The 17,405-nt window shown below is 51.6% G+C and overlaps 2 protein-coding genes across 10 annotated transcripts in view; both read left to right on the top strand.

The window, feature by feature from the left end:
- Kmt2c (lysine methyltransferase 2C) overlaps positions 1 to 7,499 on the top strand; it is a 402,268-nt gene extending 394,769 nt beyond the window's left edge. Inside the window, exon 46 of the transcript XR_010065729.1 lies at positions 7,490 to 7,499. The gene's annotated coding sequence lies outside the window, so the exon portion shown is untranslated. The remainder of the gene's footprint in view (positions 1 to 7,489) is intronic.
- The window catches only part of Prkag2 (protein kinase AMP-activated non-catalytic subunit gamma 2), a 241,245-nt gene that overhangs the window by 3,772 nt on the left and 220,068 nt on the right, over positions 1 to 17,405 (top strand). The gene's annotated exons all lie outside the window — the stretch shown is intronic.

Below are 17,405 nucleotides of genomic sequence, written 5' to 3' on the forward strand. Positions count from 1 at the left end.
CTTTCCTAAGTGGTTTCACTAACTGGGAAAAATTTGACATTTAGATATTTAAGCCCATGAGGGTCCTTGTCATCTGAACCACCACAGTGCAGAAAGGACAGACTTCCACCCAGTAAGGTGTCATTGGGTAGACAGTTCTGATACGGCTGCACAGAAACATTTCAGGAGAACCCAGCAGCGGGGCTGTTGCCTCACGCGTTAGCATATTCTCATGACCTGTCTGGCTTCTAGAAACTTCTTCCTTACTCCTTTGCTAATGCCATTTAATAACTTAAACAATTCACCATGACCGAAGTTCTTGTCTTGGAGCCTCCTTCGGGGGTTCTAATCTGAGAAGCTATTAAAATACGAGGAACAAAAACTCATGAGAGGTAACCAGCCGTGGAAGCAAGATGAAGCGCTTTGGTAGACTTCCAGGGGTCAGAGCCTGAGCACCCCTCAGTGAGGGAAGGTGGTTGGGGGATGCCCGAGGAGGGCTAGAAGGACCAGAGCAGGATCTTGTGTGACACTGAAGCTGCCAGGGAGGTTGGGTTCTTGACCTAGTAGGCACAGGTGACAGCGCACATGTCCCCAGCCCTCTTGGGAGAGGAGCTCCTGAAATCCTTCACTGTCACTGGAGACAGACTAAAAATAGAGCCCAGGGCTGCTGGCCAGTCAGAAGGTTGTGGTGGCACAACTGGGCTTGAGTGAGAGCCCGTTGCTCAAGATACTGCCTGCAACCTGCTATGTGTGGCTAGCAGGGGAGTCTCAGCCAGCTTGAGGCCACAGGGCCCTCTGTGCCGGTGATGGGCCTGTGACCACACTCTCTGCAGAGCATGGGGATAGGAATTGTCCTCTGAGCCTGGAGCTGGAGGACCAAATGACAGCATGCTCTGTCCCTCTCACCACTGAAGCACCCTGAGCTGGAGGCTGGGGGGTGACATTCAGCTTCGACCTTGACGAAGACTGGTTTGAACATTTTGTACATGCTCTTTGATGGCAAGGTATGGTTCTTGAATTGGTTTCGGTATAATAGCATTATCTTAAATGCTTTTAAAATATCAAATCCTAGGCGTCAGTCTAAACCTACTGATCTGGAATTTCTGAGACAAGACCCCTAATTTTGTTATTCATCAAGTTCTTCGTGGGATTTTTATGCCTCCTGGGTTTGAAAGGAGTCGGTGTCTAGTTTCCATTCTTCTGTCCTCATGTCATCGGTTCTGCCTGTCATCTGTTTTTCTGTCCATCCATCCTTCCTTTCATCTATTGACCACCCATCACTGTCTTGGCTGGTTTTATGCCAGCTTGACAAAGCTAGAGTCATCTCAGAGGAGGGAGCCTCAGTTGAGACTGTGCCTCCGTAAGACCCAGCTGTAAGGTATTTCTTAATCAGTGGTCAGTGGGGGAGAACACAGACTTCTGTGGCCCTGGCTTCTATGAGAAAGCAGACTGAGCAAGCCATGTGGGGCAAGCCAGTAGGCAGCACCCCTCCATGGCCTCTGCATCAACTCCTGCCTTCGAGCTCCATCCCTGTCTAAGTTCCTGTGTTAGCCTCCTTCTGTGCTGAACAGGGATGTGGAAGTGTAGGTTAAATAAACCCTTTCCTCCCAACTTGCTTTTGGTCGTGGTGTTTCATCATAGCAAAAAAAACCCTAAGACAGTCACCTACCATCTACCTAATCTATTAGAATATCCATGTAACAATTATCCATTTATTTACCATCTGTCTATCCATACATCCACTTATGTCATCTAACTAACCTGTCCAAATAATCAAGTATGCATGCATCTTATGTGCGTATGTGCCTGTGTGTTTTATGCGTGTGTGTGTGCGCGGGCCTGTGTGTGTGCATGTGTGTGTGTGTGTGTGTGTGCGTGTGCGCGCGCGTGTGCCCATCTATCTCTGTCTATCCATACATCCTCTGTCTTTCATAAACCATCACAGTTTCCCATCCATCTTTGAGAAGAACTACCCTTTACTACTGATTGTGTGACAGTGACAGCATATTTCTGGCTGCCCAGTTAAGATTGTCCAGCGGCCAGAGTAGCCCGGTGTGATGTGATTCAGCCTCTTGGTTTGGGCCCTGCTTCTGTGGTTTGGCATCTTGGGGTGTCTGTCCTCTTACAGGACCCAGACGTCAGACGCTGCAGCAGCTCAGTGCAGGCCCAGGACTCTTGTGCCTCCAGGTTCATTAACAAAGCTTGAGTTCTGTGTCTCGAGTCTGCATGTTGAGTCTGGCCAGTACCTGGGCTGCTTCAAGGTGGGCACAGCATGCCGACTGAATGTCAGTAGGGCACAGCACGTACAGTTAGTGCTCTGGAGCCAGATGGAGACTGTAGTCCTACCTTGTTTGTAATACATGCACATGCGCACACACACATGTCCATGTGTGTGCGTGCATGTGTGTGTGTATGTGTACATATATTGCATATGTATATGTTATATATTATAAATATATATGACATGGTATGTACACACTAAAATTCTTATAATTTAAGCAGGATATAATAGAACTATAATGTGTATTAGACACTAGTTAGATCTAGGGATTTAGTTACTGGTTTATTAACTGTACTCAAGTTCCTCCCGCTGTGGCCTGTGGCCATCTTTCCTGCAAGTAGCCTATGGCTCCATGTCCTGAGTCCTGTTCTGACCAACAGACTGGAGAAACCACTGGATTTGAGGTCACCTGAACTGTCTGCTAGACACAGCCACATTGTCCTCTATATCCTGGCCATTGTGAAGTCAGCTGGGCACATGCGCTGTTGTGACCTCCACCCCAGCTGAGTTACGAACTGACCCCAGAGACCAACCCAGACTGAGAGAACTCTCCAGCAGATGTGGAGAGCTGAGACACACACACACACACACACACACACACACACACACACACACACACAGAGAGAGAGAGAGAGAGAGAGAGAGAGAGAGAGAGAGAGAGAGAGACCAACCGACCACCAAAGCCTGCTGCTTTAAATCTCCACAATCTGCCATATTTGAAAGCAGAAAGCAGTGGCAGACTCTATTGGCTGGCAGGTGCCTGTGGTTACCCTTGTAGGGAGTTAGGAGCCATGGACATCTTGGTGCCAGCCAAGCCCCCAGGCTGGACATAAGTAAAACAGCCACCAGTTACCAGACAGAAGCGCAGTCCAGGATCCTTGTAGCTTAGTGTTCGTGCTGACGTTCCGTGACCTGAGGTACAGAATGACTAGAGGGTATTAGACCCAGAGGAGGCCTTAGGAAAGAGGGCAGAGTGGAGATTGGGAGGAGGTAGATGCCCCTCGTTCCCCTGAAGGCTGACTGCTCCATGCCTTCACCATGCACGCGGGTTTCATCCAGTCCCATTAGCAGGACTGTGTTCTCTGTGCTGTCTTCAGAGGAGGACTCCCCCTTGCTTGCATTGCCTAGGACCCCCTCACCCCCGCTCCATATCTCTTGGCTTGTGTCAGTATCGCTTCAACATTGCCTCTGTCTTAAACGGCCTTTCCCCTCAGGGTGGCTGTGCTAACATGTATTCCTCCTAAGAACGTTAGCCATGAAGGATTAGGGTCTACCCTGATGACATCATGCTAGTGCAGCTCCCATTTCAAACAAGTTCACATACACGGGTTCCGTGGCCTAGGACTTTAACAGTGCGTTCTGGCTTCCCGGGCTGTGGGGAGTGTAGCTCATTGATCTGCCATTTCTGCACCTCCTACCTGGCACAGGATCCAGAGCACAGACTTGAAAGGATCTGCAGCCGCCCTCTCCGGCAGCAGATGTGTAGTTCTTCATCTACACATCCTGCAGGACGTTTCTCTCTTCGTAGAATTTCAGTCCTCACCCTTGGTATCCCTCCACTTAGCCTTCCTGGCACAAGAGGAGGTCACTATAAGACCACCCTTCCTGAGGACTTCATCGCCTCGGGACCGCTGGGCAAGCTTCCCACAGTGAGAAGGAATGGCATTCTGCCTGTCAGAAAAGCAGATGGGAACCCGGGTCCACCGAGAGCCCATCGGTCTCTGTTGAGCATTCATCAACAACTTCACTGCCCAGCTAGAGAACACCAAAACACCAGGGCCCTGGCAAGAGCCTGTGGACCAGATGCTATCCCATTGGTCTGTGGCAAACCATGAGTTGGCAGGCTTCCTGTCAACAGGAAGTGAAGGATGGAGATTTAGTCATTTTCTAAGTAGGTAGAGGAAGAGTACAGTTTGAGTGGGCAAGCAGTCTGACTGGAGGTGCTTCCCCGCTGGTGGGGCTAAAGTTTAACTATTTCCTCTGCTCCGACTACAGAGCACACCACAGGGGGGAGTCCTCTGAGAGCTCCCTGTGGTTTAGCCCACTTTCACGTGGCTCCTCCACTGATCTCCGAATGAGGTCACAGCTGATTAGCCAAGCAAGTAAAGGCCTGTTCTAACCTCCACGCTCAGCACTTCTTATCAGCCTGTGTGCCACGTTCCAACAGATGCTGACTCTCGAGATTGGCGGGTGACTAAGGGAGAAATGGGCAGGCGGGGTGTTTCCTGGGTGGTTGAGTTTGTGCTTGACATTTTCGGTTAAAGGAGCTGAACACAGACATGGGGAGCCTGACTCAGGGAGAGCAAGACCCTTTGATAGGCTCTCCAAGTGTCCAAGTGCCCACAATAGCAAATGTGCCACAGTCAAACATCCCCAGTAGGGAGCTGCGTGCATCAGAGGGAGGATCTGGGAAGTGGGAGAGAGAACGACTGTGGAGAAACCTCACCTCAGAGCCGGTTTATTTTTCAGAAAGTTTTCCAGGCTATAAGCTGGTTGTAACGTTGCCCAAATGAAATGTGGGCTGGGAAAGAGGCAAGGACAGAGGGTTTCCACTTCTCTCTCCGGTCAGTCTAGGGTTAGCTGGTTAGCCCTTGGTGGGCACTGCCAACCATAACACCTTTTTCTAGGTGTTGTTTGAAGAAAATAGAGAAAGGTATCCACACAGCACAGCAAACCTGAACAAGACGGGCGACCGTGGAAGATAAGAGATCAGCTGTGCCGGCCAGACTGCCTGCTTGCTAGCTCAGTGCCAGATGGCGAGTCCTTAGGTAGAAGAAGACTCCAGGACTCAAGTATCTGCCTTGATTACCAGGCTTCTCTCCAGTGATTACAACCTGTTTCTACCAACAGGGACTGGGTCTGGGCAGGAATAGGACAGGGAGCTAGGTGAGAGTAGCACTATACTTCTCCCTCAGTTGTTCACACTGCTCACCAGGCAAGGACAGATGGACCACCAGTCCCAAGGGCATGCGACCTGTGAAACACTGTGGATGGGGCCAGGTCATCCTTGTGTTTTTTATGTACGCTGTGTCATGGCGGTCCGTGCCTCCTCGTTACCACAGAGTCTAAGAAGTAAGGACATTCAGATTGGTTCTCCAGCTGCCCATGCCTTCCCTGAGTCCAGGGTGGTCTGAGGAGAGGCGTGAGGGGAGCTGGTTCTCCCACAGGTAGGCATTTGAGAGCATCCTGTTTTTATCAGCAAGGATGAATGGGTGTCCAAGGTGATATTTTGGCCCGGGAGGGAAGCCAGGATCAGGAGAATAGAGAGGTTATTTGTCTCCACACCATTCTTGCTTGTTAAATGTAGTTTGAGATTTCTTCAATGACCTCGGGGCTCAGGTAATAAAATATTCTCAGCTATGGGACAGAGAAGCAGTGAACAGTGGTATCAAAGAGAAGAACTTGGCCAGGTGGCCTTCCGTTGGTTGCTGAGGAAAGAGGCAGCCCAGAGGGCTTGTGGTGCTCCCCCCTAGGGAGGACAGAAACTTCTCTCTGGACCAGTCTGCCTTTTGCTATGACCCACCATGGGCCCTTGGCTTGCTAGTGGTAAACCAGCGGCTCAGACTCAGGTCTTCTATTATAACCAAGTTGAAGGAGAAGAAAATTTCTCAAGTCTACAGGTGAGGCCCATGGCTGGCCCACATACATCCTCTGTTCCTGACTAGAGGCCGGTAGACTGCCTCATACCGTGACCGTAAAACATTTCTGTTTTGTGCTAGCTCAGAGCAGCAGTTGAGGCAGAGGTGAGCACAGACCAGGCTGCGGGCTGGCCTGACGTGTTTTGTCTTTTGTGACCATGCCCAGATACTGGTGCCCAGGAAGGACCAAGGCAGAGTTCTGTGGCTCCCGCTACTGGTGCCTTCCTGCTTCCAGATTCGCCGCTGTGACGTCAAGAAGGACCCTTGTCTCATTTCTTGCTAAATGATGACGACTCTTCAGTGAATTGGGTTCCTTTCTTTAAAGGGTTTTTTGACCCATTGATTCTGTACCTCAGCTCGGCCCTGCAGAGGTGGGAGTGGAGAGCAAGCTGAGTCAGATGGACAGGCAGGCTATAAAGCAGTCACGACAAATGTCCCAGCCACCCCCCAGAGACCTTCTGGAGGTGGGATGCCCTTTGGAGTTGCCTCCAAATAGAGAAATGAGGGTGAGCCTTTGTGATCATGGTCCCTGGGAAGAGGAGAGAAGCTTGGGCCGTGTTAGCAGCCACCTCTGCAAGCCTAGGTACTTTCTGATATGTCTGCTGCTTTCCTTACTTAGACCCCAAGCCCCTTCAGAGATGACAATTAAGGATTCCCAGGTCAGTCCAGAGGAAGCTCCTCAGATGATCACGGTGCTAGAGAGTGCAGAGATGCCCAGGCCAGCTGAAATGCGGAATGACAAAACCAAGACAGTCTTTGAGAATCAAAATGTCTAGCTGCCTTTAGGAACTAATTTCTCAAAAGCTGAGTGAATCCATTATTTATCAGTCTTATGGAAATCCCATCTCAAAAGAGATGTACTCGCGCACGCACACATATATATACACACAGAGAGAGAGAGAGAGAGAGAGAGAGAGAGAGAGAGAGAGGGAGAGGGAGGGAGGGAGGGAGGGAGGGAGGGAGAGAGAGAGAGAGAGAGAGAGAGAGAGATTTCAGCGACTTTGCATCTTGTTGATTTAATGAGATGATGTATCTTATTGTGCCTCTATCTTTTCTCTTTCACCTCCTACCTGGGGAAGTTGTTTGGGTCTTTTGCTCAAGCTAACTGACCAGAAACAGCACCCCTACTCTGCCCGGGGGGGGGGCATTTTGGTGACAAGACTATCCTTTGATTGGAAGCTGGTCTGGCACCTCCTCGGGCCAAGAGCCAGGCCCCAGCCCTTGTGCCTCACAAGCTCCAGGAAACTCTAGTTCCTGGTGCTGTAGGAGGGGGGAGCTGCCGCCTGCCGGGCTCCAGCATGGGGACTTGGCTGTCACTCATGGCAGATCCTTAAGAACAGAGTCTTGGCATGAGCAGGGAAATGGGTTGTGCTCAGCCACTCCACAAAAGGAAGATGCGGCTGAGGGAGCAGACATTTGGGAACAGGGACAAAACTGCCATCTTCAATCACTGTCCCCTCGGCCTCTCCCTTTGGTTCCTGGTGTTTCGGGTTTGGCTAAGTCCGTTTCCAGGTTTATCAGCTCCCCTTACTCAAGCTGAGACAGGCCCGGGGCCCAGAGAGAAAGCTACCTTGAGCTATGGCTGAACTACTGCGCCCTAGTGTCACACACTAGGAACTTGAGAGCCATATCAGGGGTGCTGTTGCAGGAGTTGGAGTGATTCGATGCACTGGGAAATTGTGGGTACCCCTGGGGACAGTCACCGGCCTGGAGAAAACTACGAGAACACGGGTTTAGGGAGAGAACATGAGTAGAATCTTCATTCTACCATGGCTTGAGAAAGTTCTGGAGGTTCAAGTTCCTACCTGATACCATAATATGGCTTCTGTCTCAATGAGTACAGGGGCATTCCCTTGTCACATCAGTCTGTGTGAAGTCAGTGAAGAGGGGACAGGCTTCGCCCTGGATGGAGAATAGGGCATATAACGCAGCAGTGTCTCCTGGGAATCAAGAGGATGAATAGGTTGTGTGACACTGGGCCCCGGCAGCAGGTGTGGCCTGGAGTCCTCAGTGTCTGCTCCCTGGCCCCCTGCCCTAGGCCTCCAGTCAGCTTCCGGCCTCGGCTCCTCCCGGCTCCTTGCTCTGTCAGCTTTACAGAGGCACAGCGTCGGGCCCACCAGCCTCACAGAGCTGTTTGTGTCCAGGGTTTGTTGACATGTCAGAGAGGTCTGTCTGTACTGGCTCAAGTTCACCACCACGTGCTTTCTTCTGATCTGGGGACCCACTGTCCATGTGTTGTCATAGCCCCTGACAGCGCAGCTCACCATGGACATCGCCTCAGTGTGCCTCAGTGCCTGCAGAGGCATCGTGTGTCAAATACATGTCAGCCTTAGAGCACTCAAATCCATTGATTGTCAAGGTCAGACAAAGATCATTCTGCAGAGAGGGAGCACCCCTGGGTTACTGCACCCACCCCTGCTTCTCTGCACGGCCTGTACCACCCCACCCTTGCCACGTGAGAGGAGCTACCGTTCCCATTACGCAGGTGGGAAAAAACCTGCAAACAGGCTACGAGTTAGGGGCAGCAAGGCCAGGCAGCTAGCCGGAGCCGTCTGGCACCTGAGCCCACATGCTGAACCACTGGGCTGAACGGGCAGATGGTGCTGGAGGCGATGTGCAACCTGAGAAAAATGCGTAGAGGGGGCAAGGTGTTTATCTCCAACAGTTTTCACAGACTGATTTATGGATGTCCTCAACCCTTGTACCTTCCTTACCAGTCCGTGTCGTGTCGTACGCCTCCCTGCCCCCCCCCCCCCCCCCCGTTGCTGGGTCTGCAGCCTGGAGCCAGATGAACCTCTGGGTCTGCAGCCTGGAGCCAGGTGAACCTCTGTCTTTGCCCCGTTCCTTGTTTTCTTGGGGCTCTGTAAGTCTCAGCACTCGGGAGTCTGGGAGCTAGCAGAAAGGAAGGTCCTGAATGTCACCCGCTGAAAAACAATGACATTTTTCAGCTCTGATCTAACCTGGTATCTTCCACATGACACCGTGTTTTTTCACTACTTTCTCTGCTATGAAAGGCCCCTTGCTTAACTGGTATTTGAATCCCCTGCTCCCTAAGAACACTTGGCTCTCCCGTGGGCATGTTTTATGGGGGCGACCCATGCCTCGCTCTCTGTGAGTAGGTGTGAGGCTTAGAACGTTTTCCCTCAAATGCTGCTTTCCACAACTATGCTGGTTTGCTGTTTGGAGCCCTGGAGAACGCTTCCTTCTGTACTAAGACTTGGGGCTACAATCTGCTGGTACCTTTTGTTACCTTCTTATCTTCCCCTATGCGAATCTTCTTTCTTTCTCTGCTGTCTGTCTGCCACTATCCCTGTCCTTCCTTTATTTAGTCTCCTAAGAGCCAGATTTCACCAGGCTGGAAAAACCTGCCTTCTGACCCAGTTCTAGGCCCTAGTGTGGCTGCAACAGCCAACCCTGGGCGGGCCAGCTCCGCTGGGACAGTGCGGTGTGCTCAGTGGGACTGTGTCTTGGGCCCCCAGGCCGTCTTTGAAGGAGTCTTCCCCACTAGTCTTTGCTAGACACCGTTCGACACTTGGCATCACGCCAGCCTCTTTCAAGCGTTCTGTCACTTAGCCAATCACAGCCTGACCTGGTTCTGCTTGTTGCCCAATTCTATAATCATGGAAAGGGAGGCTCAGATGGGATGAGTCATTTGCCCAAGGGACACAGCTGGTGAGGGCAGGGCTGACATTTGTATCCAGTGGGTTGTCTGCTAAATCTACTCTGGTTTTTTGGGGTTTTTTGTTTGTTTGTTTTTTTGTTTTTTGGTTTTTTTTCCCCAGTGAGATTTCTTCTTGCTTCCCTCCACATCCTACTTGGGGGAGATAAAGAACACAAAAATACCTTCCCAGAATCTCCCAGTCCCACAAGAAAGGCTTTCCATGTGTGGATGTGACTTGGTACACATCCATTGCTTGCTCTGGTTTCCTTGGTGTCATCGTAAGTCCTGGGTTAATTAGGATTAGAGGCTTTGCAGATCGAGCTTCTCTCCTGCTGCCCCTCTAACTAGCTGGGCGATAGGCTCCTCTGCCTCTCTAAACTAATGAAAGAGGCTAGCCAGAAGCAAAGTTGAACAAATTAGGACTTAAAATAAAGATCACCTTTCTTGTTTAGTTGGTGCCCGAACTGGCACAAAGCCGTGGTTATCCCCAGAACTGCGTAAATCGAGCCGATGGTGTGCTCAGCAGGTGGGAGGTGGAGGCAGGAGGATTGGAATGTCTAAGTTAGCCTCAGCTACATAGTAAGTTCAAGGCCAGCCTGAGCTACACGAGATCATGCTTCAAAAACTAAATATATATGAATAAAATGTAAATAAGCTTCATTTACCAGAGATACACCAAGGCTCAAATGTGTTCCAAATCTGGGAAGAGCAGAGGGTGTGTGTGTGTGTGTGTGTGTGTGTGTGTGTTGTTGTTGTTGTTGTTGTTTCTCCCGTCACGGCTGATTTCCTTCCCTTGGGCATTCTCATCCTACCATATTGTAGCATTCTTTAGGTAGTAAAGACAATGGTAGTAACTGTCACTGGAATTAGGTAACTTTGATTTAAGCAAGCAAACAGGCCATCTCCTCAGGATCCATATGGTAGAGATGTGGGCATGGCTCTGGGCCTGTTCCCCTCTCGCTGGTTTCTGCCCACAGGCTTCTCTCCCTGTTCTGCCCACCCACTTTCTCCTTATGGTGCAGTCGCATGCACCTGTCTGCCTGCTTCGACTGAGTGAAAGCATGCCGGAGGCTGTCGTCTGCCTGCTCAGTGGCCTGTGGACTCCTGTGGGTTGGTGAGTGGGGGCCACTAATTCAGTGTCCCCCGTGCATATGTGAGCAGTGCTACCATAGTCATATGAGGCTGGGCAGTGAGGCTGTCCCCTTCCTCTGACTTTCTTTCTCCTGCTGGGACCTTGGGCATGATCCTGGCTTGAGACCACTCTTGCTGTCCACTCTCCCTCAGGCAGTGGTGTGAGAATCCCCAATGGGGCCTATGAGCTGGGCGTCCTGATTCTAGGCTGTCCCCATGCCCTGAGTTCTGACCTTGGGACCAGAAGTACCGAATTGTCCTTATTTGGCTCTGTAAATAAGGTGTCGTATGAGGGCCCCAGGGCCTTGGCTGTAAGTGGTCTTGAGATCCCTTGTACTCCTCAGACCCCAAATGTTAGTCCATGCTCCTTGGTAGCTAAATTCCCATTGCCTGGCTTTTTGATGGGGAGGTTACATAGCTCTTGTCCCTAGGCACTGATGATGTGCCTCCAAGTACTTGTGACACAACAGAAGGGTTGCCCAGAAGTATTCAGGGAGCCTTCAGCAAAGAGACACTGTGGCCTTGGGCCTCACATGCAGCCATGACAAATCCATTCCCTCAAGCTAAAACATGATGTGTTCTGAGGTACTGGAGGATCATATGTGTACGTGTACAAGTATTTGTATTCACAGGTGCATGTGTACATGTGTGTTTAAACATGTATTTGTAGGGAGACCGTATAAAAAGACATACATGCACATTATAGTATGATCCAGACTCCAAATACAAATCTACTTGGTTTTAAACCAGCTCAGGGTCAGCTCTGCTCTGTTAGGTAGGAGCTAACAGGCACAGTGATAGTGACCACGCTGAACAAGAGTGGGTTAGGGTTTCGTCTTTGGGTTCTTGGCTAGGCATCCAAGTGTCTCTTGCAGGAGGTGGGGGTGGGGGGACCTAGCATGGAGGTCCCAGCTTCCTCACCTATGAAGCGAGAGGTTTATGTTCCACTGTGGAAACTGGAAGGAAGCAGTGTGGTCTGGTAGGAAGAGTTGGAGTTGGGGTCAGAGGCCCTGGCGTGAGCCACTGTCTGCTGAGCAGTGGAGAGCAGTGGACACTAGCGGATTAAAATGGGGCATGTCCAACCAGTGACTGTTTTTAAACTGCAGAACGATAGATAACCTTGCAGGGTTAACCAAGTATGTGGCTCACCCACCGTATGACTTGCTAGAGCAATTTTAAACAGCTGAGCTTTGAAAGAGAAAATCCGGCATTGGCAACCCTGTCATCTTGCAGGCTCCTCCTCGCCTAGTCTGCCGATTTCACTTCCTGCTCCAGGCTCTTGCTACACTCACTCATCCATCATTGGGTCTGTCTTTCCTCTTCCGAAGGCCACGCCTAAGGGTAGCACATGGCAGGCCAGCCCTTGGTTGTCATGATCACCACCTGTTTTTAAAAAAGTTCAAGCAGAAAAAAGGTACCCCCAACAACTCCATCAGGGAAGGGCTGAGGGGGAGGGGGAGGGGAGAGGGAGAGAGAGAGGGAGGGAGGGAGGGAGAGAGAGAGAGAGAGAGAGAGAGAGAGAGAGAGAGAGAGAGAGAGAATCTCCAAAGACCCGAGATTTCACAGAGAGCTCCTGGGACTCCATTTTGTGGGAGGTTGTTAAGGTTGTTAAAGTTTTGTCAGCGCTGGAGTGAAGGCCCAGTGGAGGCTACACTGCTCTCCCTGCACCTCTTTGCTGCTCTGAAATAGCCAGAGAACTGATGAGGGAGGGGTCAAGGTCTCCGCACTTCCTCAGAGATCCAGGCGGACGGCAACACCTACAACCATTTCTTTCCCAGACCTCCTCCTAGGAGTCCAACGGGACAAAAGCATTCATAATGCAGCTATGTTCCTGAGTGACCCTGGGTATCTCGTAGCTTCTCAGGGCCCTGAGCACCCCTTGCTGCAGTTAGTAATCTGGAGGCGTACCCTTCCAGACAACAAACGAGTGTCCTGCTCTTCTAAGGGCCACAGCCTGGGGATTTGCTTTATTCCTAGCTAATGGTGTCTCAGTCTGGGCTGTCGCCCTGCACCCGTGTTCATTGATAAAGCTGTGGTCATTAGCAACTCGCTTCAGAGCCAGCAGCCTTCTGGAATCTGGGTGTAGACTGTGGAGTGGAGTGGAAAGCCAAGAGCTCTCCTCATTTAGCTCTGCTCAGGGCTCACTGGTAGCTATCTTACCAGATGCCCCTCCCCTGGATGAGCAGGAGGGCCTGGCTTCCCTCTTACTAACCCACGCAGGTAGGGAGGTGTGCAGTCCGTGTTTGGACAATAGGTGGAAGCAAACGGAAGATTAAGATGTTTGTGATACGAGATTCAGAGGGATCTGTGGATGAGGAAAATGTCCTGAGCTTTTGTTTCTAGAAGCATCCACCATGGCCCTTCTGGCCCATCAGTCTTCTCCAGTAAGTAGGAATGATCTCCTTGGACATCAAGGGTTAAGGGTTAAACAATGAGGAGGAATCCAAAAGCTGGCAGGTTTTGCTGAGCTGGGAATGTGGGGATGTTCCTGGCAGTCACCTCTAGAGAGAAGCCAGGCATCCATGACAGGAGCGTGAGGACCGCCCCGATGTCCTGTGCATAGCCGATCCCTGCCCTGATGCCCAGCATCACACCAGGTGTCACTGCCGTAGCTGTTGCTGGCAGAGGTTCAGTACAGGGAGTGGCCATGAGGTGGATGAGGCCCTGCGTACTGAGGGAGCAGGTTTTAGAAGGGGAAGTAGTTTAGCAAAAGCAGAAGCTGCTGTATGCCAGACAACAAGCCCAAGGGCTTCAGAAGAGAACGCGCTCTGAGCAGGCACCCGGCGGCAGCACCAGAGCTTGCTTCGGTTCTGGAAGGCCGTGTTCCGTCCAGACAGCCATTGGAAGAGGCCTGGCTCTATTACAGTAACCTGACTGAATTCCCTCTGACGTGGGCCACAGGCCTTATCTCCCCAGCTCTGGGTTTCTTTGGTTTTCCGTATTTCCACCCCTCCGCCTGAAAATGAAACCTTCCATGCCAGATGTCTCGGCGGCGAGGGTACAGACGGCCCCCTTTCGGTTGACCATTCTTCAGACGCCGAGAAGGCAGGGTACTGAACACACTGCTGGAGGAGAGAGACCTGATCACCCACCGCGTGGCTGCTCACCGAGCGTTTCTCCTCTGTATCGACAGATCTTGCTTCCAGCAGGATTGTCAGAGATCAAGAGGAGAAAACTGGTCTTCAATGTCTTCCTTAGTCTCCCTGGCATCAGACAGAATTAAACTCAGTGACATGGAGTTGGGAAGAGGGCTCAGTGGGTAAAGTGCTGGCCAGTCTAGCCTAATCAGTGAACCTTGGGCCCTGGTGGAAGACCCTGTCTCTAAAACCATGCAGAAAGCTCCCGGGGGACTACACTTGAAATCGACCTCTGGTCTCCACACACACACATATGCATAACACACACACCCATATGAACACCCACCCCCGCCCACCTCACCTGTCCCTGCCCTGCCCCCACACAAGATACCTCAGTGACTTGAACTGATTTACCACAGCATCGTCTGACCTCTGTGCTCTTCCCCAGCACCCGGTTTTGGGTGAGGTGGGACAGTAGCAGAGCCAGTTGAGGGAGCATCTTTCCCTTGACCAGTGACAGTGGAGGCGGGAAGGAGAGCAGGACTCTAGAGTCTGCCTAACTGATTTGAACCCAGGCTCAGGATTCCACTGCTTGGTGTGAGCCTTGGCCTGTTGATCCAGTAGGGCTGGTGGCTTCTCTTGAGCTGTGGTTCCCGACTTCCTACAGGACGGAGCACCACCAACGTGGGCTATTCTGAGACAGAGCCTAGAACAAGTTCCCATTTGCCTGATGCGCTCTCCCCACCCCCACCCCCAGGGAATATTGCATCTACTGGCCAGTTTCTTTGTAGCCTCAATAAGAGAGCACTTTGACTCCATCTTTCGGTAAAGGGTGCCCCTGTGGGTATGTTTCCCTTTCCAGGAAGTTTCTGGAATGTTGAATTAACGAGTTAAGGTAAGCCTTCAGCCGAGGTCTCCCATGGCTGTCAGAGTGCCTAGAATAGATATGGACTGGCACGGCTTCCTGCCTCTGTACTGACTCGTTCTACAGACCCTTCACCGGGTCCAGCCTCCTCAGGGTCACTATCTCGTGAGCACTGCAGCACTCAGGTTTTCTATACGGGAGCCCCAGAGTCCGACAAGGGGGCTGCATGGCCACGGCATATTCTAGAAACGTACAGACAACAGACTAGCGGGAAACAGCAGGAGTGAGGTTCCCCAGGCTACAGCTGTCAAGGTAGAAACGCGATTCTCACCTCCAAGGTGATGAGGTAGTTAATTTTTTTTAAAGATTTATTTATTTATGTATGAGTACACTGTTGCTGTCTTCAGACACACCAGAAGAGGGCATCAGATCTCGTTACAGATGGTTGTGAGCCACCATGTGGTTGCTGGGATTTGAACTTGGGACCTCTGGAAGAGCAGTCACTGCTCTTAACCACTGAGTCCTCTCTCCAGCCCGAGGTAGTTAATTCCAGAGCCGAACATGAGTCAACACGGCCCGAGAACACAGATTCAGGACACCCCGGATTCCGTGTTCCCGTGTTGTGACAGTTTGATGCAGTTTTCACAGTAGTAGAGCAAAGGTCACATAACAAGGCACTTTTCCAGTGCGTTGGTGGGGACAGCAGGCAGGTGGTTCCCACGAGGCGGGAGAAGCTCTGCTGTGGGCTTCAGATGCTGCCCCACAACAGGCTCAGCCTTACTTAAGGAATTAGTGGTCTGAAAAGTTAGTGCACTCCAAGGACGTTCGCCTGTCCATCACAGGGGTGTTAGTTCAGACACAGGAGCGGGCAAGGGATGGCTGCTGAGGGGCTCCAGATCACCAAAGATCAGCTGTAGTTTGGCTCTGTGCCTTCAGCGTTTCAAGTTTCTACCATCACCCAAGGACCGATCCGTTCATCTGCCTGGCAGAAGGTTCAGTGGAAGGCATGGCTTCTTTCTGGGGACCTTTGTTCACAGAACCCACTCAGCGATGGCAAATGTTTGCAGAATGTGTCCCCCTAAAAGATACGTGGGCGTCCTAGCCTCAAATTCCTCAGTATGTAGTCTTAAAAGGCAGGGTCATTTCAGATGCGGTGAGACAATGTCTCTGAGAGGAAGAGAGGGACACCAGAGACATCAGGTGCACCTGTGTGACCGTGAAGGCAGAGAGGCACCTGCACTTGCAACTGAGAGCCAGGGGTTGCCAGGAGCTAGGAGAAGCCCAACGAAGCCTCCCTACAGGATTCAGAGGGAGCCCGCTCTGTGCAGACCTCCAGGCCTGCAAGGCGACGTGGCTTTAAGTCCTTCCCTATTGTGGGGTCCTCCTCCAGCAGCCGAGTGCAGTGGGACTGCTGCTTTGCAAGGCTGCGTTCCTAGGTCCCCAGACGCAGAGACCAGCAGAGACCTGGAGAAGGTGAGAGACAGAAACTCTCCGCTACAGGTTTCCCTGTAGTCATCCGAGTATCTCAGACTCTCACAGAAGGGAGGGGCCTCGTATCAGGGAGGTTGGAGGGCGTTGTCAGCCCTGAAACCTGCCCCTGGCCACCTCGTCTCTTCAGTGTGCCAAGGCAGAGGGGGTACCCACTCCTTCCCTTCCCTAACTCCAGGGTCGCCTGAGACTACCCGAACCATACTTTTTCTTCATGCAGAATACAGACAGGAGCCGTGGGAGCCACAAGCCCAGGCTGGCAGCCTTGCTTGGACCCACTCTGTGCACAACAGCTACCTCTACCTCCAAATTGGCCCAATCTGGAGCAGGGCACAGGGGTGGCACTGTTGGCTACTTGAGTTATGAAGGCCAGATGAGATGGGGCATGTTAACTAAGTCCAGTCTTAATTTTTAAAGTTAGCTGTTATACTTGCTGTGTTTTCTCGTTCCAGATACACCCAGAGACATTTAGAATTAGTCTGTCTGTGCTCCTGTAACAAGAATGCTCAAAGTTGGATAAAATGCAAATAAATAAATACATTTATTTCTCAAATTCTGGAACCTTTGATTCACCCCCAGCCCCCAAGCCCTCCACCCCTCACAACTTTGTGTAGCCCTTCAGGCACTCTTTAATAACCCACCAAGCCCCAGCGTTGCCCATATAATCATGGGTGTTGGGCCATCCACTGGAATGGCTGACCAAACATGACCATAGCCTTAAAGAATTCTGGTTCTCCCTCCCCGCAAAGCCATCAGCTGCCTATCGATCCTCTCCTGCAATGGAGGCTCCTGATCCCTACGCCTGCTCCGAGCTGGAGTGTTGGTCATGCTGGTCGTGGGAAGGGCTTGCACAGACAATGGAGGCTCTGTGAGTCCAGAAGACATTGTTTCACACCAGGCCAGCCTGGCCTCTTCCTCCCCAGAGCCCGAGCCTTAGTCGAAGGTGTGCGCTTCCCTCTCGTGGTTGAGTCTCTGCGTTTGACCAGTTCCTACACTGCATGTGTGAGGGTGCCCATCTGTGGGTGCTGGGGTGCAGGTGTTTAACCAGCTCCACTGAAGGGTGGCTCTGATGTGTAGGCTTGCTGATTGCTGTGCTGTGAATCTCTGTGTCAGACTGCAGCTCGATGCCGGTTCACGGAGCCAGAAAGAGAGGATCTGGATCCCAGAAGCCTTCGATGGCTACCGGCTCCCCCAGCCTGATAGGCTCCCTGCCAGGAGTCAACTCGCGGTGTGACCTCTTGGCTTTATACTACTGAGGCATGAAGCATATTGTGTGAGAACAAGG

The sequence above is a fragment of the Rattus norvegicus genome, chromosome 4 (assembly GCF_036323735.1).
Source record: "Rattus norvegicus strain BN/NHsdMcwi chromosome 4, GRCr8, whole genome shotgun sequence".
In the NCBI taxonomy this organism is placed as follows: domain Eukaryota; kingdom Metazoa; phylum Chordata; class Mammalia; order Rodentia; family Muridae; genus Rattus; species Rattus norvegicus.